At 39.3% G+C, this 22,413-nt stretch overlaps 1 protein-coding gene across 7 annotated transcripts in view; it reads right to left on the bottom strand.

Annotated features, from left to right (window-relative positions):
• The window catches only part of LOC104589782 (helicase-like transcription factor CHR28), an 81,197-nt gene that overhangs the window by 5,562 nt on the left and 53,222 nt on the right, over window positions 1-22,413 (bottom strand). The window contains exon 12 of one of the 7 annotated variants that reach the window (XR_734016.3): window positions 18,076-18,206. The exons of the other annotated variants lie outside the window; for them this stretch is intronic. The gene's annotated coding sequence lies outside the window, so the exon portion shown is untranslated. The remainder of the gene's footprint in view (window positions 1-18,075; window positions 18,207-22,413) is intronic. 7 annotated transcript variants of the gene reach the window in all.

The following is a 22,413-nucleotide window of genomic DNA, read 5'->3' as shown; positions in this document are numbered from 1 at the left end:
AATTCAGATTGTAGTGTGTTAGGGTTTATGCAGATTTCAGTGTGGTTTGAAGGGGGAGTGACCTTCGAGTAGTGTGGTGAGTTTTCAAGTAGTCATGTGGTAGGGTTGTGGTGTAGAGAGTGCATAATTCAGCAATTACAGGTGCTGAGAACAGTGCGGTTTAGTGTGCAGTGTGGTGAGAGGTGAAATAAGAATTTTTTTTTTTCTCAGCCATGGGAGACAACAGTGACAGTAAAACTAGTGTGATGGTTCCTACTGACTACCTGAATGTTCAGATGAGCTCTATCAAGTTGAATGGAGAAAATTATGTGCCTTGGGTGAAATCTGTGGTGAACAGGATGCTTGGGCCTCCAATGAGATTGTGGATCACATCAAGTTTGATCATGGCTACACATCTAGCAGTCCTCCTGTGATTAATTTGCTGGAAATTATACAAGAGTTTGAACACGACCAGCGACGAGCATTCCTACAATTTGTGACTGGGGCACCTCGTCTCCCTCCAGGGGGCTTAGCTGCTTTGAACCCAAAACTAACAATCGTGCGCAAGCACTGTAGCGAGTGGGTTGATGGAGATTTGCCTAGTGTGATGACTTGTGCCAATTATCTGAACCTCCTTATTCTTCCAAGGAAAGAATGAGAGAGGATTTTGTATGCTATTACTGAAGGACAGGGGTCTTTCCACCTTTCTTGACTTCGGGGCATGCCATCCACGTATATTCAACTGTGAATTTGTAAGTATTAGTTTAGGTGGTGGTGGTGTAGATAAAGAATTGGAGTGAGCACATGATGATGGTGATAGGGAGCTACTAATTACGGAGGAGGAAGGGGAACAAAGAAGCCCCCATCTTCGTTTAGCAATTGGGGGTTGTGTAAATACAAGGCATAAGAAATTTAATATCTAGATAGTAGCTGTAAAAAGTTGAAGGGACTCAAAGAGATTTCCATCCATCGTTCTTGTGTACAAAGTTGCTATGTACAGGGAACCCTAAAATGCTTCTCTCCAGCATGTGAATATGTTATCGGATGTTCATAAGGGAGGAAAAACCCTCTACTGAATCTCCTGAGTATGGTGACTGGGAACAAGAAGATGCACAGATTATTACATTGTTATGGAACAGTATGGAACCCAAGATTAGTATGAATTTCATGTTTCTCGATACTGCCAAGGAAGTGTGGGACCATGCTAAGAAGCTGTATTCGGGACAAGACAACACAACTAGAGTATATCAGCTGTATCAGGAATACTTTAATTTGCAACAGGGTAATCAAAGTCTTGAGGAATATGCTAGCATGAGAAACCTTCATAATGAGCTGATGTGTATCACCCCCTAACCTCTGATGTTAAAATTCAGCAACAACAGAGAGAACAACTAGATGTGGCCAAATTTTTGGTGGGGCTAAAGTCTGAATATGAACCAATGCGGGCACAAATACTAGGAGGATCAGCTCTCCCTTCCTTAGAAGAGGTGTTTGCTCGACTTAGGAGGATTTCTATTGGATCTACCGAGAATTCTAGTGTTTCCGATAGATCAGCCATTGCAATATCAAGGGGTTGTGGTATTAGAGGTGGAGCTCGGGGAGCTCAATCTGGCCGTAGTGGTAGCAGTGGACCAGTATATGGCCATAGTGGTGGTGGTGGACCTATGTATAACCGTGGTGGTGGTCGTATTGGTGATCGAGATTCAGGGGAGTTCATGGCAGAGTACACAGTTCTGGTCCGAGATGATGTACACACTATGGTATGGATGGACATACCATCAATTATTGCTATGATTTGCATGGTCCACCTTCAACTTGGGCCAACCATGCCATGACCAATGATAGCAGTTTTAGACAGGAGAGCCATTCAGCTAATCAGATGCCCCCTATATCCATAGATGTTCCCAGGAAGGAGATGATGAGTGTTCCCTGTGATGAGTATGAGAGGTTTGTTCAGGCCACATTTCAACTAAATACAACCACTCTTGCACACTCAGGTATGGCTTGTCTGGCATCCACACCCAATCCCTGGATTATTGACTCTAGAGCCTCCGATCACATGACTGGAACTCCAGGTGTGAATCCCTGGATTATTGACTCTGGAACCCCCGATCACATGACTAGAACTCCAGGTGTGTTGTCGTCCCTCTCTTACTACCCAACATCACAATTAGTTACCCTTGTTAATGGTTCCACATCCTCCATTTGTGGTGTTGGTAATGTTAACATGGACCCTTTATCTTTATCCTCAGTTTTGTATGTCCCCAAATTTCCTTTTAACCTTATGTCTATTAGTAAGTTGACCAAGTCTCTTAATTGCTCTATCACTTTTTACCCTTCTTCATGTGTTTTTCAGGATCTCAAGACGGGGATGAAGATTGGTGGAGGGCATGAAGCTGGTGGATTGTATTACCTTGATGGTGGTGGAAGTACGTCAACAGCTCTCCAGACATCTCTTTCTCCTCTCTAGTGGCACTATCGACTTGGTCATCCGTTGCTGAAAGTTTTGAAGTCTCTTGTTCCTTCGTTGAGTCATCTTTCTGTTTTGGATTGTGAGTCATGTCAGTTGGGGAAACAACATCTTGTTCCCTTTAGTCCTAGGGTTCATAAACGTATGTCGAGTCATTTTTCTTTAGTTCATTCAAATGTTTGGGGTCCTAATAAAGTAATGTCATACAATGGTTATAGATACTTTGTTATTTTTGTTGATGATTATTCAGAGATGACGTGGCTTGATCTAATGAAAGAAAGGAGTGAATTGTTTACCATTTTCCAAAAATTTTATGTTGAAATTTGCAACCAATTTGGTGTATACATTAAAATTCTTCGTTCAGATAATGGCTGTGAATATTTTTCTACACCCTTTCAGGAATATTTGGAACAACATGGCATTATCCATCAGACTTCATGTACCTACACCCCACAACAAAATGGGGTGGCTGAGAGAGAATCGTCACCTTTTGGAAACTACTCAATCCCTCATGCACCATATGAATGTACCAAAACCTTTTTGGAGTGATGTTGTGCTTACTCCTTGCTTCCTGATTAACCGGATGCCCACGTCTATCCTTGATGGTCATTCTCCTTTCACCACTTTGTTTCCTGCCTTGTCTCCGTTTCCCCTTTCTCCTCGGGTTTTTGGGTGTGTCTGTTTTGTTCATAATCTAGGACCGGGAAGGGACAAGTTAGATGCACAATCCATTAAGTGCATCTTCCTTGGCTATTCCCAGACCCAAAAAGGGTATAAGTGTTATAATCCTAGTTCTCGACGTTCCTTTGTGTGTGTTAATGCTACTTTCTTTGAGTCCACTCCGTTTTTCTCGGGGTCAAGTGATGTTTCTTCCTCCCCACCACCTCCTCCTCTTCCACTTCCAATTGTGGATCCCATTCCCCTTGTTCCAACTACGACCAAATCTTTGCCTCCGATGCCAGTGTGCCACCACCTGTTGAACGGCCACCTCTTCGCCAAGTGTATACACATCGCCAACATGTACCGACTCCTACAGCTCCATCATCATCGACAGACCCGGCAATTGTTCACACACCAACCCCAACCCCGGTTTCTGAACTTGATCTTCCCATTGCCTTGTAGAAAGGTAAACGCAATTGCACCCTTCATCGCCAGTTTACCTCCCTGTTATCCTCTGCTGTTGTCCGTACGGATGTCCAGGAAGCTCTTGCCTCTCCAAGGTGGTGCCATGCAATGGAAGAACTCTCAGCTCTAACTCATAATCATACATGGGACATCACCACACTTTCTCCTAGTAAGCAGGCTTTCAGTTGTAAGTGGGTATACACTGTTAAGTACTTACCTGATGGTAGTGTAGAGTGGTTGAAAGCTAGACTGGTTGACAAAGGGTACTCCCAAACATATGGTATTAACTACACGGATACCTTTTCTCCGGTTGCTAAGATTGGTTCAATTCGTGTCGTGATATCTATAGTTGCTATGTATGATTGGCCTCTCTTTCACCTTGATATCAAGAATGCTTTCTTACATGGTGATCTACTTGAGGAGGTCTATATGGAGCAACCACCGGGGTTTGTTGCTCAAGGGGAGGATGGTAAGGTGTGCCGACTAAAGAAGGCTATTTATGGACTTAAACGGTCTCGTGCATGGTTTGGTAGGTTCAGTGAGGTGGTAAAGAAGTTTCGTATGAAACAATGCCAGGTTGACCACTCAGTCTTCAATCATGACTCTCAGGCTGGAAAGATCCTATTGGTGGTATATGTAGTTGATATTGTTATTATTGGGAATGATAAACTGGGAATTGATAGGTTGAAGATCCTTTTGCAGGAACACTTTCAGACAAAGGACCTTGGTAAACTAAAGTATTTCGTGGGGATAGAAGTAGCAAGGTCTAAGCATGGTATTAATTTGTGTCAAAGGAAATATATTCTTGATTTGTTGGAAGAAACAGGATTGTTAGGTGCCAAACCAGCTGAAACACCTATGGAAGCAAATACTAAGCTGAGCAGTGATATGGGTGAAGAGTTTGAAGATCCTGGAAAGTACCAGCGGTTGGTAGGTAAACTAAACTACCTAACCATTACCCGGCCAGATATTTCATTTGCGGTTAGTGTGGTAAGTTAGTTCATGCAGAGACCTCGAGTTCCACATTGGGATGCAGTTCTAAGGATTGTGAGGTATTTAAAGGGGGCTCCTAACTGATGTTGATTGGGCTGGCTCTATATCTAATAGGAGATCCACTACAGGCTATTGTACTTGGGGGTAATCTGGTGATATGGAAAAATAAGAAACAGACAGTTGTGGCAAGAAGCAGTGCAGAGGCAGAATATAGAGCTATGGCACATACTACTTGTGAATTAGTGTGGCTAAGAAATCTTCTACAAGAGATGGGATACTCTATTAACACTCCAATGAAGCTCTATTGTGACAATTAGGCAGCAGTGCATATCTCTTCTAATCCGGTGTTTCATGAGAGAACCAAGCATATACGAGTTGAATGTCACTTTGTGAGAGAGAAAGTGCTGAGTGGAGTGGTACACATGGAAATGGAAATATTAAGAAATTTATGAGCATTTTATACCATGGATGTGCACATTAGGAAAAGAAAGATAAGTAGGAAAGAAAGTAGGTGTCCACGAATTAGGTGGGACAATCTGAAAGGAGAAAAACTAGCTCATTAAGAGACAAGTTGATAGTAAAAGGAAAATGGAATTTAGATAGAAAGACTACTATTATGTGCATTGAAATGGAAAACTGCATGAAGAAAGTGGTAAAGAATGTCCTAGAAGAATCTAAAGGGAAATAGTAAAGTGCTGATGAAACTTGGTGGAATAAAGGAATTCAAAATATAATCAGATTAAAATCAAGCATGTTACAAAGAATGGCAAAAGAATAAAATGCAAAAAAAAAGCACTAAGAAAAATATAAAACCATAAGAAATGACACTAAGAAAAGGTAAAGTTAAATTAAGGGCATGTAAAAAGCTCCATCATAAATTAGGCACTAAAAAGGGGGAAAAAGGAATTAATAAACTAGCAAAGATGATAGAAAAGAAAGGTAGAGATTTATACCATGTTAAGTGCATGAAAGAGAGAGATGAAAGATTTTAACTAAAAGAATGAGAAATCAGGCAAAGATGGAAAAATCGTTGGTGTAGTTAATCTCCAAGCAGAAAGGGTTATAATCGTTGGTGTGAAGCCTGAAACTGTTCCTCAAGCAATTGACATCTTAGTCAATGGAATTTGGAGCAAAGTTGGGTTGGCGATGGAACCTGAAGCATCACTTTGGGGGGAAGAGTTAAAGATTGAAGAGGCAGCTGACCTGGCAGTTTGGAACCCACGTTGTAAGAAGGGGCCTGAACCAAGAAGTGCCTTGGAAAAGGAAAATTTTCAAAGAAGGGACCAAGTCAGACCTGAAGGGGGGCCAACTACATTGTAAGAAGTAAAGAAAAAATTTGGGTCCAATTACTTCAGATCCATTGGGAGGATTCTTGAGCTGAGTAGTGGACTCACTTATAAGTTCCACCAAGTTTGAAGATGCTGGATCATGTGAGTTTTTAAGTGATCACATGAGGCATGACCTGATATCAACTAGGGACCATAATTCTCATCTATCATCATCCCAAGTCGATGGAATTGCTCGTTTCTAGTTGACCTTGAAGACTTTGTTGCAGTGAGTCCTAAGGCTGGAGGCAATCTTCAATACTTCTGAAGCAGCGATTCATCAACCAAACTCCAGATGTGTCAAGAACAGATCAGAGGACTTGGAAGCTGATGATGATAGTTGGTTGATTGTGACCAATTGGATGATAATAATGGCGACTCTGATTCAGAGTCCGGATAATTGGCAGATAGCTATCTTCAATACCGGTGGCAATTGGTAATGGTTCTAACCAGGGTGAGACGTGGAGTATAATGAGGCTGTTAGCGTGGGAAACTGAAGTTCAAATAAGGGGTTACCAAAACCAAATATTCAATCTCGGCAGGGTGTCTGTAAGGGATTGGTGGAGAATCATTTGAGGCTGAGCAGAGAGACAATGGACAGGGATAAGGCATAAGCAGCAGATCAATGGAAGTAAATATGGGGTTAAAACAAATACGGGAAGTTCCAATGGTAGAAGCTCCAATTGGGCAAAGTAGCAAGCCCCAAATTGTTGAATAGGAAAAGACATTGACCCTTCCTGAGTCATCTGAACCTGTCCTTCCAATGAAACCAGATACTGTTGTTAATTCATTTTTGGCTTCTAACCTTTTGCTCTGTGCCTGAAGCTTTCTCTCCAAGTTCCAAGGAGACCATCTTGCTGCAAGCCAAGCTTAAAATAGTCAAGAAGAGGAAGAATAATAATGGAAGGGAAGTAATTACAGAAGGGAAAAAGGGAAGGGGAATTTAGGAGATGATAGAAGGTTTCTTTGAATATTTGAAGAGAAAGGAAATAGAGGCAGAAAAATCTCAGGGATGGAGGTGAGAAACAATGGTGATGCGCCTAAAGTTGCTCGTGGGGAAGGCTCCGGTGAGTCCAGTGTGAGAGAGGCTCGACCTTAGATGAATGATTCTATGGATGATTTTGTGGAGAAGCTGGGTTGTAAATTATAGAACCCAAATGACTTGAAATTATATTTGAGGAAAAATTAGGAAGAAGGTAAGATGAGAAAAAGAAAACTTAGTGAGGTAGAAAGGTCGAGGAGAGATGTGCAAGGGTAACGATTAGAGGAAGTAGGGAGGAATGAAAGTAGGGGTCAAATAACCAAGAGGAAATGAAAATCTTGAGCTGAAACGTAAGAGGTTAGGAAGGGCTAGAAAGAGAGCAACTATTAAAGCAATGTTGGGGAAAGAAAGGTAGGACCGTAGGACATAGTCTTGATCCAAGAATCCAAATTGGCTGATGTTGATAGTCGTTGGGGAAGAAGTATCTGGAAAAGTAGGGGCCTCAACTGGATGCTAGCAACGAAAAAAATGAACATTCTGCCAATCAATCCAGATCAGTCCAAGTCCATTCACCACAAAGGAAGACTGCTGTATGAGGTTTTCAGATCTGTTTAAATGTCTCTTTCTGAGAAAATAGTTATCATGCTACTTCACTTACAAGTTATGGTTCAGCCACTTGGATACCCTATGACCTGAACAAGCAGAGTAAATCATCAAACCAGCACCTACTGCCATGTACGAGTTTTAAAGCACAAGGCGCGAAAAAAGTGCAAAGGGCAATTTGCACCCGAGCCATAAGGTGCAAGGCGAGGTGTATGCCTTTTCGAAGCAAGACGAAAAAAACAAAATGCCAAAAAAATATAAAGAAAATGTCAGAAAATTCAAAAAGAACGCCAAAAATTTCAAAAAAAAAATATTAACAAAACATTAATAAAAATATATAACTTAAATTTTAAAATAAATGTTAAAAAACCTATTATCTAAAATTAAAATACAAAAACATAACATGTAGAGCACATTCAAATGAAAATTTAAAAATAAAATCAAACATATAAAACATTTTCACGCAAGTAAAGCCCACAATCTCTTTTTTTATCCTCAATTGCATTAATTCAAATAGCTAGTGTGATGTAAAACATCTCCCATTCCTGATTCTACAAGCCACCTTTGTACCAAGCCCCTCGAGGCAAGCCCAAACAAGTGCACGCCTTTTGAAAGTGTTTTAAAAGGCATGGGAGGCGTATGCCTGGAGGCGTGCCTCCAGGCGAGGCGCTCCCAAAACGCCCCAAGGCATATGCCAGAGGCACTGACACCTCTGAGGCGTACGCCTCTTGCTCTTTTTTCATGAAGCGTGCTAGAGGCGTACGCCTCATGCGCTTCATGCACACCTGATATAAAAAGACAAAAAAAGAAAAAAAAAAAAGGAAAGGAAAGAAAAAAGAAAGAAAAAAGAAAGAAAAAAGAAAGAGAAGAAAAAAAGAGATAAGGAAAGAAAAGGAAAGGAAAGGGAAGGGAAGAAAAGATAAGGGGAAAGAAAGGTAGGACCGTAGGATATAGTCTTGATCCAAGAATCCAAATTGGCTGATTTTGATAGTCTGATTCTATTTGGTACTGTTTAGATACGTTGGACTATTGATAAACTTTCTCCAGATATGAATACATCTCAGAAGATGTTTTCATTCTCCTCATAGGTACAAAAATATGATAATCTATAGAGCTCAAAATCCAAGAAACAAGCTTGTCATTATCCAGCTTTCATTGTTGTAGGGCCTTTACCTCGGTCTCAGTTGGTTTAGTGACAACAGGTATCCTTCCAAACCTTTCCCTTCAACATAAAAATCAAAATGGAACTTCCACATCCCATAATTCTGTCCATTCATCTTCACAGGAATAATATCCCCTTTGTTTAAAGCCATTATAGCAAGAAAATAGCAAAATCAGGGTTTGATAGAAGTCTAAAAGAACTAGACTGAAGTGAAAACTGATCAAAACAAGTGATATAAACAGTAATCGAATCTAAGAGAGTCAAAAACTGAGAAAGGAAGCCCCTTACTGTCACCAGAGATTGTCCAAGATCCAGTAATAGAAGAAAACTGGACACACAGTCCAGAAAAGGAAAGTCTGGACACAGCCACCCAGAAGAGAAGTACAGATCTCTCTCAAAACTTCATGGATCTCAATGAAAATTTCAGAATATGCTGAGAAGGGCTAGGCGGCAATTCCTTTCAAATCTTACTGCAAACGGATGTCAAACAAGAGAGATCCAATGAAATCTCTCTTGCTGGATGCGCAGAATGCAGAAAACTGGTTCCTAGAAAGATCAAGACAGTCCAGAACCAATCGGCAGTGATGCAAGTTCTCCACATATGAAGAAAACAAAGTGGATCAGAGAGAAGAGGATCAAAGAAAAACCTGTTCTAATACCATGTGAACCGAACTGAGAGCAAGAAAGAGAACAGAATTAGGGGTGTCAAGAATGGTCAACCCCCACCCCAAAGAGCCTCTTTTATATTAAAGATATAAAAGATATGTACAGTTACAAGAATGCCCTTATAGGGCTGAAATATAAAAGGAACAAATAAAATAATAAGAAAACTATATTGTACAACAAGGACTATACTAATAATGTACATCAAGATATATCTTCACACTTCTAGTCCGGATCTTGCTCCTTTTCGTGTTTTCCAACGTCAACGCCGTAGAGATCACAAATGTGACAAAGATGTGGAGCCACCAAACACTGAGCAACCAACACTGTATGATTCCCAAGAGGTGAGTTGATCCCATAGCCCCCATTTTGGTTGTGAATGACCTTGACATTCCTATTGCTCATAGAAAGGGGGGTCAGGTCATGCACTACCAAACACCCCATTACCCAATATGTCCTATGACCACATTTCCCCCTTTCACCATGCCTTCCTATCTGCAGTTGATAGTATTCCCATACCCAGAAATGTGGCAAAGGCTTTAAAATACCCTAAATGGACAAATGCTATGAAGGAGGAGATCAATGCCCTCCATAAGAATCAAACATGGGAATTGGTGGATCTTCCAACAGGAAAAGACCCAGTGGGGTGTAAGTGGGTGTTTACAGTGAAACATAAGGAAGATGGGACAGTTGAAAGGTACAAAGCAAGGCTGGTAGCTAAAGGGTACACCCAAGTTTATGGTGTTGACTATGATGAGACATTTGTTCTAATAGCCAAGATGAATTCAATACGGGTTCTTCTATCATTGGTTGCAAACCTTGACTGGAAATTGCATCAACTAGATATAAAGAATGCCTTTTTAAATGGTGATCTGGAAGAGGATGTTTACATGGTTCAGTCTCCTGGTTTCTGTGCCAAAGAAAGTGAAAGTAAGGTGTGAAAACTAAGAAAGTCTCTCTATGGTCTAAAACAATCTCCTCGAGCGTGATTCAGTAAATTTCATATGGCGATTCAACAAGTGGGGTTCAAGCAATGTCCGTCTGATCACACTCTCTTTGTGAAGAGATGTCAAGAACAAGTGTTTGTGTTGATAGTGTACGTAGATGATATCATCATTATAGGAAACTAAAGCATAGAAATACAAAAGTTAAAGGAATTCCTAGCCTCTCAATTTGAAGTGAAAGATCTAGGCCCCCTAAAGTACTTTCTTGGAATTGAGGTTGCCCGCTCAAAAAGGGGCATCTTCATCTCTCAAAGGAAGTATATCCTAGATCTGCTACAGGATACAAGCAAGTTAGGTGCAAAACCAACCAATACCCCTATGGATGTTGACCATAAACTAGGAAATTGTGATGGTGAACTACTAAAAGATGTGAAACAATTTCAAAGATTAGTGGGAAGGTTGCATAATTTGTCCATGACACGCCCTGACATTGCTTACTTAGTTGGGGTCCTAAGCCAATTCATGCATTCCCCTAAAAGACCACACATGGAGGCAACAGAGAGGATTCTTAGGTACTTGAAGAAGTATCCAGGAACAGGATTACTATTCAGCAAACATAATCATCTGAAGGTGGAAGTCTACACAAAAGCTAACTGGGTAGGTGCTGTGGATGATAGAAAATCCACAAGTGGGTATTGTACCTTTGTAGGAGGATATCTAGTGACATGGAGAAGTAAGAAGCAAAGTGTAGTGGCAAGGTCAAGTGGTAAAGCAGAGTATAGAGCCAATGGCACATGGGGTGACTGAAGTTCTTTGGCTGAAGAACCTTTTAGGGGAACTTGGGGTTACTGTCCACAATCCTATGTCCCTCTACTGTGACAATAAGGCAGCCATTAATATAGCTAGTAATCCAATCCTACATGATAGGACCAAGCATAATGAGGTGGACAAATTCAAGGAGCTTGTAAGAATGCACCTACGGCACCCCTTATGTCAAATCCAAGGAGAAACTTGCAGATGTTCTCACAGAAGGACTTCCACACCTGCGGCACAATGAGCTGTGTGACAAGTTGGGTATGATAGATATATTCAACCCAACTTGAAGGGGAGTGTTGTTAGATTTAAGCTGTTTTTTATTCATGTTGTTAGAATGCTGTCAGCCTAGACTGCTGTCAGCATGTTCTTTCTTTATGTTTTAGGGTGTGCCACCAGTAGACCTGTTCATGGGCCGGGCCGGGCCGGGCTCGGGCCGGGCTTTTACTGTGTATTAACAAATTTTTTTAAGGCCCGAGCCCGAGTCCGGCCCGACCATCGGGCCTACAATTTGGGCCCGAGCCCGGCCCTCACAAAAAACCCGAAGTCCGAGCCTGGGCCCGGGCCCGAAATTTAGCCTATATTATTATTATTATTAATGTTGAAGCAGCTGAATAAAGAGAGAGATAGATTGAAATTATAAAGAAAAGAATAAAATATATATATTAAATTATAAATATATATTTTAATAAATATTATATTATTTATATATTTTATATAATATATAAAATACATATTATATATTTTATAAAATATATAATACTGAATCGGGCCGGGCCGGGCTCAGGCCGGGCTTTTTTGACAAATCCCGAGCCCGGCCCGAAACACAGTCGGGCTTATTGTGTTAAGCCCGCGGAACTAATTATATGACCAAGCCCGGCCGGGGTGTGGGCCGGGCCGGGCCGTCGGGCTACCCGGCCCATGAACAGGTCTAGCCACCAGGGACCTACTTGCAATTTCTCTATTTTTTATTTTTGTTATAACACATTAAAATAAAAGAGATGCTGGGTGCCGCCAGCACTCATTTCCTCAACTCTCACGTTTTTCTCTTCTTCTCCCCTCCTTTCTTCTCTCCTCTCTCTTCTTCGTCTTTTCTTGTAAGATTACAAAGATTAAAGAAATTCAGATTTATGGCAGATCTTGCTCCAACACCATCTAATCTGCCATAAACAAATGTTAGAGAGAAGAAAGGAAGAATACAAAGTAGATTTAAGAACCAAAAAAGTAAGTGGCAACTCCCCAGAATTGTTATTTAAATAGGGCAAACTTCAAGAAGGGTACAAAGACTAAAATACCCCCTGTGGCTAGAATTACATAAATTAACAGTATACAACATCAAAGTCCTTCAAATGTGGCACCAGAAATCCCTTAAAGTCAAACCTTGCAAAATTCTAGGGTTTCATTTTAATGAGTTGCAAGCGGATTGTACACTTGTTGACGTTGACACCATCTGTATGGGTGCAGGGTGCTGGCAATAGCAGTCTCACAGAAAACATGTTAGAGCAGATCAAACTTGAAGAGGGCTCTAATACCAAGTTGAGTAGCAATCAACTGTTTCTTGTGTGTTTAGTGTGAGAAATCAAATAAAACAACAAACAAAGATGAGAAGGGAAGGGAATATGAGAGAGAGAGAGAGAATGGGCTGAGAATTAGTTCTCATGCCCTTATCATTGGCATTTATTTATTTATCATTTTGATAGATAATAATAATGAAAATTTTATTAATTAAAGAACTAAGTATATATCACACAATTCCCCACAAAGAGGGGCAAGGTGCTGCCTCCAGACTACATCATAAAGCTTATAATTGAGCCCAAAAGAGCTGATTCCTATGTACTTATTTAGCTAGGAAGTCTGCCAGCCCATTTGCCGTTCCTTCCCATTGAACTGTGACTGAAATATTTGAAGTTAGCCACTTAAATCTTCTCAAAGCCCCCCTGTACGGCCAGGCTGCCATCTCCAGTTCTTTTAAACATCCAATAACCAATTTGGAATCACCTTGAATCATTAAATGCTCCACTGCCAACTCTTTTGCAATTTCTGCTCCTTGTAACACAGCTTGGAGTTCTGCGTTTACTGAATCGCCCACCAGAAAATAGAGCTACAATCTAACCCTCATCATTTCTAGACTCCCCCTATTCCAGATGGCCCCAGGTTGCCCAAACTACAACCATCAAAATTTAGTTTAATGAAGCCTGCATTAGGAGGCTTCCAATCCACCACCGGCTTGCTTCTGGCTGAGGAACTTTTAGCTAGTTGTTCCTAATTATTAGAACAGATCCAAGGATTTTACCCAACTTATTGAAGGGAAGGGAGATCTATCATATGGATGGCCGAACCATGCAGGGTGGCTGGGCGAAATTTCAAAAATTTCTTTTCTCCCTTCCAGGAATCATATTCCCAGTTTTAGAAAAACTGCATTTTTCAATGATCGTTCTTGAAACAAATCGGACCAGATCTGAAACCAAAAGAAAAGGCAATACCCGATAGGAATCCACATGTATAGCTCCCAAAGTAGGTGTTCATGCCCAAAGAGTACCAAAACCTGCCTCCACTGAAGATGGCGCAACTTGAGATGAAACAGGTTCAGCATTGCAGTCCATCAGCAAGAACTGCAATCCTTCAACAAGGATCAAGCAAGGGATGGTGAGCACGAATTAAATCTGATTTTTCTTGCAAAAATCAGAATCAAGATCCAATCTTGATCAGTCCAAGAAACTGGAGATCGAATAGGGTAGGGTGGCAAGAACTGAGGGAGAGAACTGAGAGTAGAAAAAGGATGAAACTAAAGCAATCCGCCCCCTTTATTTATAACCCACAAGGATCAGCTTCCCCTAATCCAATTAGGAGTTTCCTAATCCAAATCTTTATTTGGATCTGGGCTCCTTAAGTGATAAGGCTTATCCCCTTATCTTATCTACTGATCCAAACCCAGATCCGCCCCATGTCACATGACTGCTTAAGCTGTCATGTGACACCATGATTAATCATATTAATCTTGGGTCCTAGGCCCATTAAGTAAGTGGGCTCACTTCCCCTTTTAAATGCTGGCTAACTTGGCTCTCTATGTATGGTGTGGGACCCTAACATTGACCTCACAAAAGCCATATGGGTTCAGCCTAGCCTCTATTACAAGGCCTAGCCGAATTCACTGTTGAACACATTAAACCCCTGAGTCCATCACTATGGGTTCTTAATGGGCCCAACATTTACACTAAATGGTCCTTGAGTCCAGACACCTTACGAAGGCCCAAGGACTATGATCTTAAGTGAGATTAGCCCATCAGGTATAAAAGTCGTAAATGGTCTTACACTTAACCTCTCAGCCCATAATGATCAAACACTGCCCGACAAGAGAGGACCTCTCCCTCGGCTGCAAGGTACAGTGTTGCACTCTTTGCTCAATTGGATCCCGGGAATTAAAACTTTTTGCAAACCTTTTTCATAAAACATAATATATATTTTTTCATATAAATATATATTTTGCAAAACAAATCTCAAACACGGTTGAAATCGACTGCCGGCAGTTTTGGTTTCCAACACAGGGAGCGCGGTCCCTGATCATTCACTTTGTCCGACAAAGGGGCTGATCCTCTCACTATGATCACCCAGTAGAGTGAATTCTCAGACTGCCCCAACATACTCAGGTTTTGACCCCCGCTAAGGATCTCACTAATTGGCATATCAAAGACAGTCCAATCCAACACCCAGTGCAGTACCATAATCGAGTCTAGGGATTAGGTGTAACTTTCCAGTTTTGCCCACCAATCTCACCCTGGTAGCTGAGACAAGCTACCCCAACCGACTTGGTTGCACATTAGTGTCAACCTTGGCAGGATAAACCTCCCCAAGTCTATCCAACTACTGAAAACATTCTAAACTAACACGAGTCTCATAAGTGTCCAGTTTAAGGGTAATTACACAGAAATATACCAGATATAATGTGAATCAATTATGTACTTTTATTCATTTACAATAAATGTCTAATGTACATCAATCTGATTGGAGCTAAGGGCATACACTGTCTAGCATTTCATTCCTCCCACACAGTCCACACCAAAGCAGCTCTAACACACCTCCACAAAACTCTTCCTCTTCTCTTTGGCCACCTGAAAGTTGTAGGAACAAAAAGATTGCAAATCTGCTCCAGTTCTATCCACCTGCACCAAAAAAAAACAAAAAGCTTTTTCCCAAAGGCCTACAACAAAAGGGCAAGTGATTAGTATATGATAGCAACTTTCTACATTTGCTTTGCATAGGGTGCACCAATTAGGAGAGATACAAAGACTAGGCCTTCTTTTTTGCAAAACATCCAAAGTGTTGATTTTCCCGAGGAGACTTCCAAACAAAGGTCTCCCACTTTAGGAGGGACAAGATTGGGCCAAACTTCCTTATGAAAAGGTTGAGGCAATGGAGAGGAGCACAAGGAAGCAAAGAATGAAGCACAAGAAAAGGATCCCGAGGGTAAAGGCTTCCAAATACGGGAATCTACAAAAGGAGGGTCCAAGCAAATGGGGTCAATAGTTTTAAGGAGCAAAGCAACCTGGTCAAGCTCAGAATCTCTCAAATCTCTTCTAAAACCCAGATTCCAGTTTATACCAGAAGAAAAGGATGAGGATACAAACCTTTGAATTGGCTCGTTTTTAAAACACAAGATGGAATACAATGAGGGAAAGAGGTCCTTGAGTGCACAGTCACCAATCCAAACATCCTCCCAAAACAAAACCCTATCTCCTGTACAAACATCATACCTGATCAGGTTCAGGAAAACGGGAAGAATACTATGAATAGCCTTCCATGGGGATTTCAGCGTAGCACGCCGAGATACACCAGCATCCCAACCATTGTCTACAACACCATGCACACTTCTTACCACTTTATGCGAAAGTCTCTTCCTTTCTAGAGACCACCTCCACAGCCATTTGCTTAATAATGATGTATTTTTCTTCCTTAGATTGCCTAGTCCCAAACCCCCTACTCCTTCCTCCTACACACTATTTCCCACCTAACCACATGATCCTTCCTCCCTTCCCCTGACTCTCACAAGAAATCTCTCATGACTCTCTACCTTCAAAATCACCTTTGGTGGCATTCTAAAGACAGAAAGAAGGTACATTGGCAAGTTCGCAAGAGTAGCTCTAATTAAAGTGATCCGACCCTCGAGGGAAATGTAGTTTCTCTTCCAAACTGTCAACTTATTTGTGCACTTTTCTTCAATCGAATTCCAAAATCTTCCTTCTCTTGGATTATCTCCTAGAGGCATACCCAAATACTTCAGGGCCAGCTAGAGGTAAGGAAACCTAAGGACTCTGCTACCTCACTCAACTCCTTTGTCTCCAAATTTACCCCCACTACACAATTCTTTTCAAAATTGACCTTCATCTTCGACACGCATTCAAACAACTTTATTACTCGTTTCAAATTTCTAGCCTTTATGGGATCTCCAATCTCGCAAAAAATGATTGTATCTGCAAATTGAAGTGTGACACCACAATACCCTCTCTTCCTACCCTCCATCCTCTAAACATATCTAACCCATCGGCTCTCGAAATGAGCCTACTAAACACATCGGCTACCAAGGTGAAAAGGAAAGGAGAAAGATGATCCCCTTGTCTCAACCCTCTAGATGCTGGAAAGAAGTCTCTAACCACTCTGTTAACTAAAACTGAAAAATGGTAGGTTTTTAAACAAGCTTCAATCCAGCCACACCATTTCTCTCCAAACCCAAAGTTCCTCAAGGATTCCAACAGAAAAGACCAATCGACCATGTCATACGCTTTCTCCAAGTCCAGTTTACATATGAAACCTTTCTTCCCCTTCTCTTGAAGTCCTCCACACATTCATTTGCTATCAAGATTTGATCTGTAATCTGTATTCCCTGTTGGAAGGGCTAATTTTAACCTTAACGACAAAACTTTGGCCAAAATTTTATGAATGCTAGTCACTAGACTGATGGGTCTAAAGTCTTTCAATTGAACAACATCTCCCTTTTTAGGAATCAAAGCCAAGAAGGTGGAGTTGATCCCTGGACTTATAAAGTGAATTTCCACAAACTCCTCAAATACTGCCAACAAATCTAACTTGATGATATCCCAACAACCTTGAAAGAAAGCCATAGTGAAACAGTCAGGTCTAGGTGCTTTAGATCTATCCATTGAAAACACAACTCCCTTTATTTCTTCCAATTCAAAACCTCTTCCAACTGATTTGCCACCTCTAAGTCCAATCTAGGCCACTCTAACCCTTCCACTCTAAGCCTCACATCCCCCTGTCTTTTGTAAACTGCCTTAAAATGATTCGTGAAAACATTAGCAATCTCCTCTTGATCATCCACAACTTCACCATTTATCTCTAACTTTTCAACGAAGTTTTTTCTCCTTCTTCCATTAGCGATTGCATGGAAAAATTTAGTATTACCATCCCCTTCCTAAATCCATTAATGCCTTGATTTTTGTCTCCAACACATCTCTTCCCTCATCACTATCTCTTCCAACTCCTTCAACATCCATCTTAAGGTCCTTTCTTCTTCTAAGAGAGAATCGTGTCCTTTTTCATCCAAATTGCTAGAGAGCCTCCTGCCAAACCAATCCAAGGAGTTGAGGCCTTTGCTCAACTCCCATCAAATTATCAGTATAAATATCTCCTTAGGAGAAGCACCTCAAGTTCCAAAAAGTCCTTGAAAATAAGATATTATCCTTTACTGTGGTAATTGCCAAGAAAACAAAAGATAGCCTACATTATTATGGTGCAAAACATTTATATTATCTACGGTATATGGTTTTCCAATTTTTTTATTTTTTTAAAAAGAAACTATATACAATTGATAATATACGTGTTGTACACCACAATAGTGTAGACTATATCTCATTCTCTTTGCAGTAACCTTACAGTGAATGAGGGGATTTTTGTCAATCTTTTACCAAGTATATTCCACCTCAGAAAAGCAACAACAAATTGTCCACACCACTTTGAAATATGAAAAGGCAAACATGAGATATTAATCTATAGGAGCCCACCTTTTTTGTATCTATAGTACATTATATCAACTGGCAGTTCTGAACATTCCAGCAACTTCAAGATTCCCCTCCCTCCATTAAGACTTGAATATAGCACAACTTCTACCTTTCTTCTCCGTGAAAGGCCAGCACTGAGGTTCAGGAAAAAAAATAAACTTATTTTCAGTAAACTAAGATCACAAATCAGCTTAATGGGCACTCATAACATCCGCAGAGTAGTTGAGCTTAAGTGATGAGGTACCCCCATTTAATCAGCTTTATACTGTACCCTCCCATACACCCAAACCAACTCAAATTATAAAAATACAACCTTTGCATCCATGGAAATCCTTCAAAACAAGAGATCACATAGAAAGAAAAGAAACAGTACCAAAAAAAATAGAGCTAGAAGCAGACAACAGCAATCAAAAAACCACAACAAACAGCAAATAGAACAGGCTTCTACAAATAAGGTTTTCAGATGTACATGTACAGAGTAAGATTTGTCGAACAAAAACGACAAAATGATGAAACAGTAATTTAAAAGGGTAAGAGAACCGAGCCTCCACTTCCAGGCACTGAAGAGACTGCAAGTACTAGCACCCTTCCTTCAGCACCCCATCCTTTATTTCCTGACCTTGATGTCCCAATTGCCATAAAAAAGGGTGAGAGAAACTGCACCAACATTGTATCTCCAAATACATTTCCTATGAGTTACTTTCCTAATACTATCCTTTATATCCTCTATTTCTTCTCAGACTATCTCCAAATCTATATCGGAAGCTCTTTCAGAGTCAAAATGGAGGGATGTGAAGATAACTGAGATAGAAGCATTGCATAAAAATGATGCATGGATTTGCCTGTAGGGAAGGACCTTGTGGGGTGAAAATGGGTCTATACCATCAAGTATCATGCAAATGGATCCATTGAGAGGTTTAAGGCCTGATTGGTTGCAAAGGGGTATACACAGATATATGGGGTGGACTACTTAGAGATATTTGCTCCTATTGCTAAGATGACCTCTAAGGGTTTTGTTATCTCTAACAGCGAACTTCGGTTGGCCCTTATATCAGTTTGATGTAAAGAATGCCTTCTTAAATGGGGATCTGCATGAAGAAGTATACATGCCCCTCTCTCTTGGGATGTATGATAATGATATGCAGGGAAAAGTCTGTAAACTAAAGAAATCACTTTATGGCCTTAGGCAATCACCTAGAGCATGGTTTGAGAGGTTTTAGGGAGCCCTTATCAAATTCGACTATATCCAAACCATAGTTTTCAAGGCGCCAAGGTGAGGCTAGGCGACAGGGGGGCGCCTTGTCGCCTTGTCACCTAGGCGATGGATTTTTTTCTGGTATTTCCCAAGGTACCATAACCATATTTCCTTAATAATTATTCATAATTTTCATAAGAAAAGTATAGTGTTCATGTTAAAATATAGAAAATCAACATATTCAAGAGAAGAAAAAGAAGGAAAAGAAAATTCAAAAAATATAGGGGCTGAACCCTTATTTTTGTTATAGGAAAAGAAGAAAAGAAAAAATAGAAAATGTGTTGACTAGACAAAATTTTAAGTTCTTCCTTACTTATTGGTTCAGGCTTTAAAGTCTTTGGGGGTTCAATACAGCATTTAGCAATGTTTATATTGATTAAACCCTAACAAATAAGAAAAATATTAAAAAGAAATTAGTAATATAAACACAAAAAATGAATAATAGTGCCTATTTTATAATTATAATGTCAAAAAATAAAGAATAAAAAAGTATTTTATAATACATAGTACAAAACTTGAGCCTCAAAGGGCACCTTGTCCCCTAGGCATCACCTTGACAACTATGATCCAAACACAGTCGGATCACAACCTCTTTGCAAAGAAGAGAGCTACTTCTACCACTTTCTTGATTGTTTATGTAGATGATATAGTAGTGACTAGTGATGATGTGTAGGAGGTCGATAGTCTCAAGAGGTTTCTCAATACTGAATTTGAAATCAAGGATTTAGGGGAATTGAGTTACTTCTTGTAGATTGAGGTTTCTAGATCCAAAGATGGCATCTTCTTTTCTAGGCGCAAGTATGTCCTTGATTTACTTACTAAGACGGAAAAACTTGGGGATAAGTCAGTAGCTACACCCATTGATTTGAATCATAAACAGTTTAGTTCTGAAGAAAAATGTTGGATGATAGGGGAGTGTTTCAAAGGCTACTTGAGATGTTGTTGTATCTCTGCATGACCAACCTTAATATTTTCTGCAGTTAGTGTTATCAGTCAATTCATGCATGCTCTTGGGATACACACATGGCTACAGCAGAGAGGATCTTGTGCTACTTGAAATCATGGTTTCAAATGTTGCGAAATGTCGCGAAATGTTGCTAAGTCGCCTGACATATGTCGATGTCGAGGCTCACTGACATGAAAATGGATGGTAATATAAAAATTACATTATTTCGGTCGACATTTCCTATATTTTGGAAATGTCGACCAAGTCGGTCCAAATAACCAAAAAAAAAGAAAGTTTTTCCTATTATGTCAGCAGGATGTCGACTAATGTACATTAATAATATAATATATTAGTATATTATATTAATATAATACAATATATTAATATAAATTATTCCATTAATAATTTCTATTTAATATTTCAAATAAAATATTTATAAAAAAGAATTAAAAAATATAAAAACAAAGAATAAATTAATTACTTTATAATATAAAACATAAAATATTTTTCAAGTAATAAAATATTAACTAGTTAGTATTTTTTAAAATATTTATTAAAATCAGAAAATGTTTATTAAATTTTATAATAAATCATATTCTACATTTAATATAAAAAATCAGAAAAAATATATTAAATTGTATACTAAATCATAATTTATTATGAATTTAGTATTAAAAATCATAATAAATTCATTAAGTTTAATAAGAAATCAGAATTTATCATAATCTTTAATAGTACAAAAAGGAGAATCAGTTTATTAAATTTATAATAAAACATAATGTATTATAACTTTAATATTTAAAAAATCAGAATAAATGTATTTCTATTTACTAGTGTGAAATAAATATATTAGAATTTATAATAAATCAGAATTAAAAATAAGAAAAGAAAATATCAGATAACCTTGTAAAAACATCAAAATGCATAATAAATCAGTAAATCATCATTTACTAATTTGTTATTGATCTTAGTTTCTTAGCTTTATATAATGGTTGGGAATAAGATAATAGTCTAGAAATATGTATTAATGCTTCTTTTATCATTTTACAAAATATCATTGCATATTTCCACATATTTCATAATATTTCCACAATGTCTCTAACTTTTACAATATTTCCACTCGACATTTCCGACATATGTCCTATATTTTGGTAAGCGACATTTCCATCGACATCGACATTTTAAACCCTGATTGAAATATACACCAGTTAAGGGTATTTTGTTTGGGAAGCATGGCAACATGAAACTAGAAGCCTACACATGCAAATTGGGCAGGTTCTGTTGATGACAAGCGGGCTAGGTCTTCAACTAAAGCAGAGTATAGGGCTATGGCCCATGGTGTGTCAGAATTATTATGTTCACGGTCTTTGGTGGAGGAAATGGGCATTAGTTACGATAAACCACTAATGTTGTATCGTGACAATTAGGCTACCATCAGTGTAACACATAACCCTATACATCATGATCAGATCAACAATATTTAAGTGGATAGACACTTCATCAGTGAAAGAGTAGCACCAGGAGAAGTGTGCCTACCTTTCATTGCTTCTGAAGAATAGCCAGATGATATTCTTGCAAAGGGAGTTCTGAAGACCAAGTCATAGCAGTAAATAAGCAAGTAGGCATGATTGACATCTATGACATCTATACTCAGATTGAGAGGGAGTATAGCAATGTTGTGCCAGATGGAACCATAGGAAGACAGCATTCTTTTAATTTTTATTTTAGGTTAATGGGCTTCACACATATGGACCTGTTAACAACTTTTATTTGTTCTTTTTAGTAGCCGCCCTCTTAAGGGGTTTCTTGCAATTACATCAAGATTTGTATTTAGAATTAATAAAAGTTAATTAGGAGAGGGAATGAAAATAGATCATATTTCTCATCTCCATCCTCCTTTTCTTCCATTGTTCTTCTCTTCTCTCCTATTCTTATTTCTTCCTTCTTTTTGATTATTCCAATTCTCTATTGCTGGTTTTTCTACTGTAACCAAATTTATAGTTGCATCCTATAAGGCCTATAGATTCATAAAGTTAACTTAAATTTCCTTAGCGACACAACTGAGATGAGACAACAGGCAAGAATGCTGCAAAAATCATGTGAGTTGATCATACTAAAAGGAAAGAACATAAAACAGAAT

The sequence above is a fragment of the Nelumbo nucifera genome, chromosome 4 (assembly GCF_055504915.1).
Source record: "Nelumbo nucifera cultivar China Antique chromosome 4, China Antique-T2T, whole genome shotgun sequence".
NCBI lineage: Eukaryota > Viridiplantae > Streptophyta > Magnoliopsida > Proteales > Nelumbonaceae > Nelumbo > Nelumbo nucifera.
Note: the sequence above shows the minus strand (reverse complement) of the source record. Positions and strands in the feature narration are given on the sequence as shown.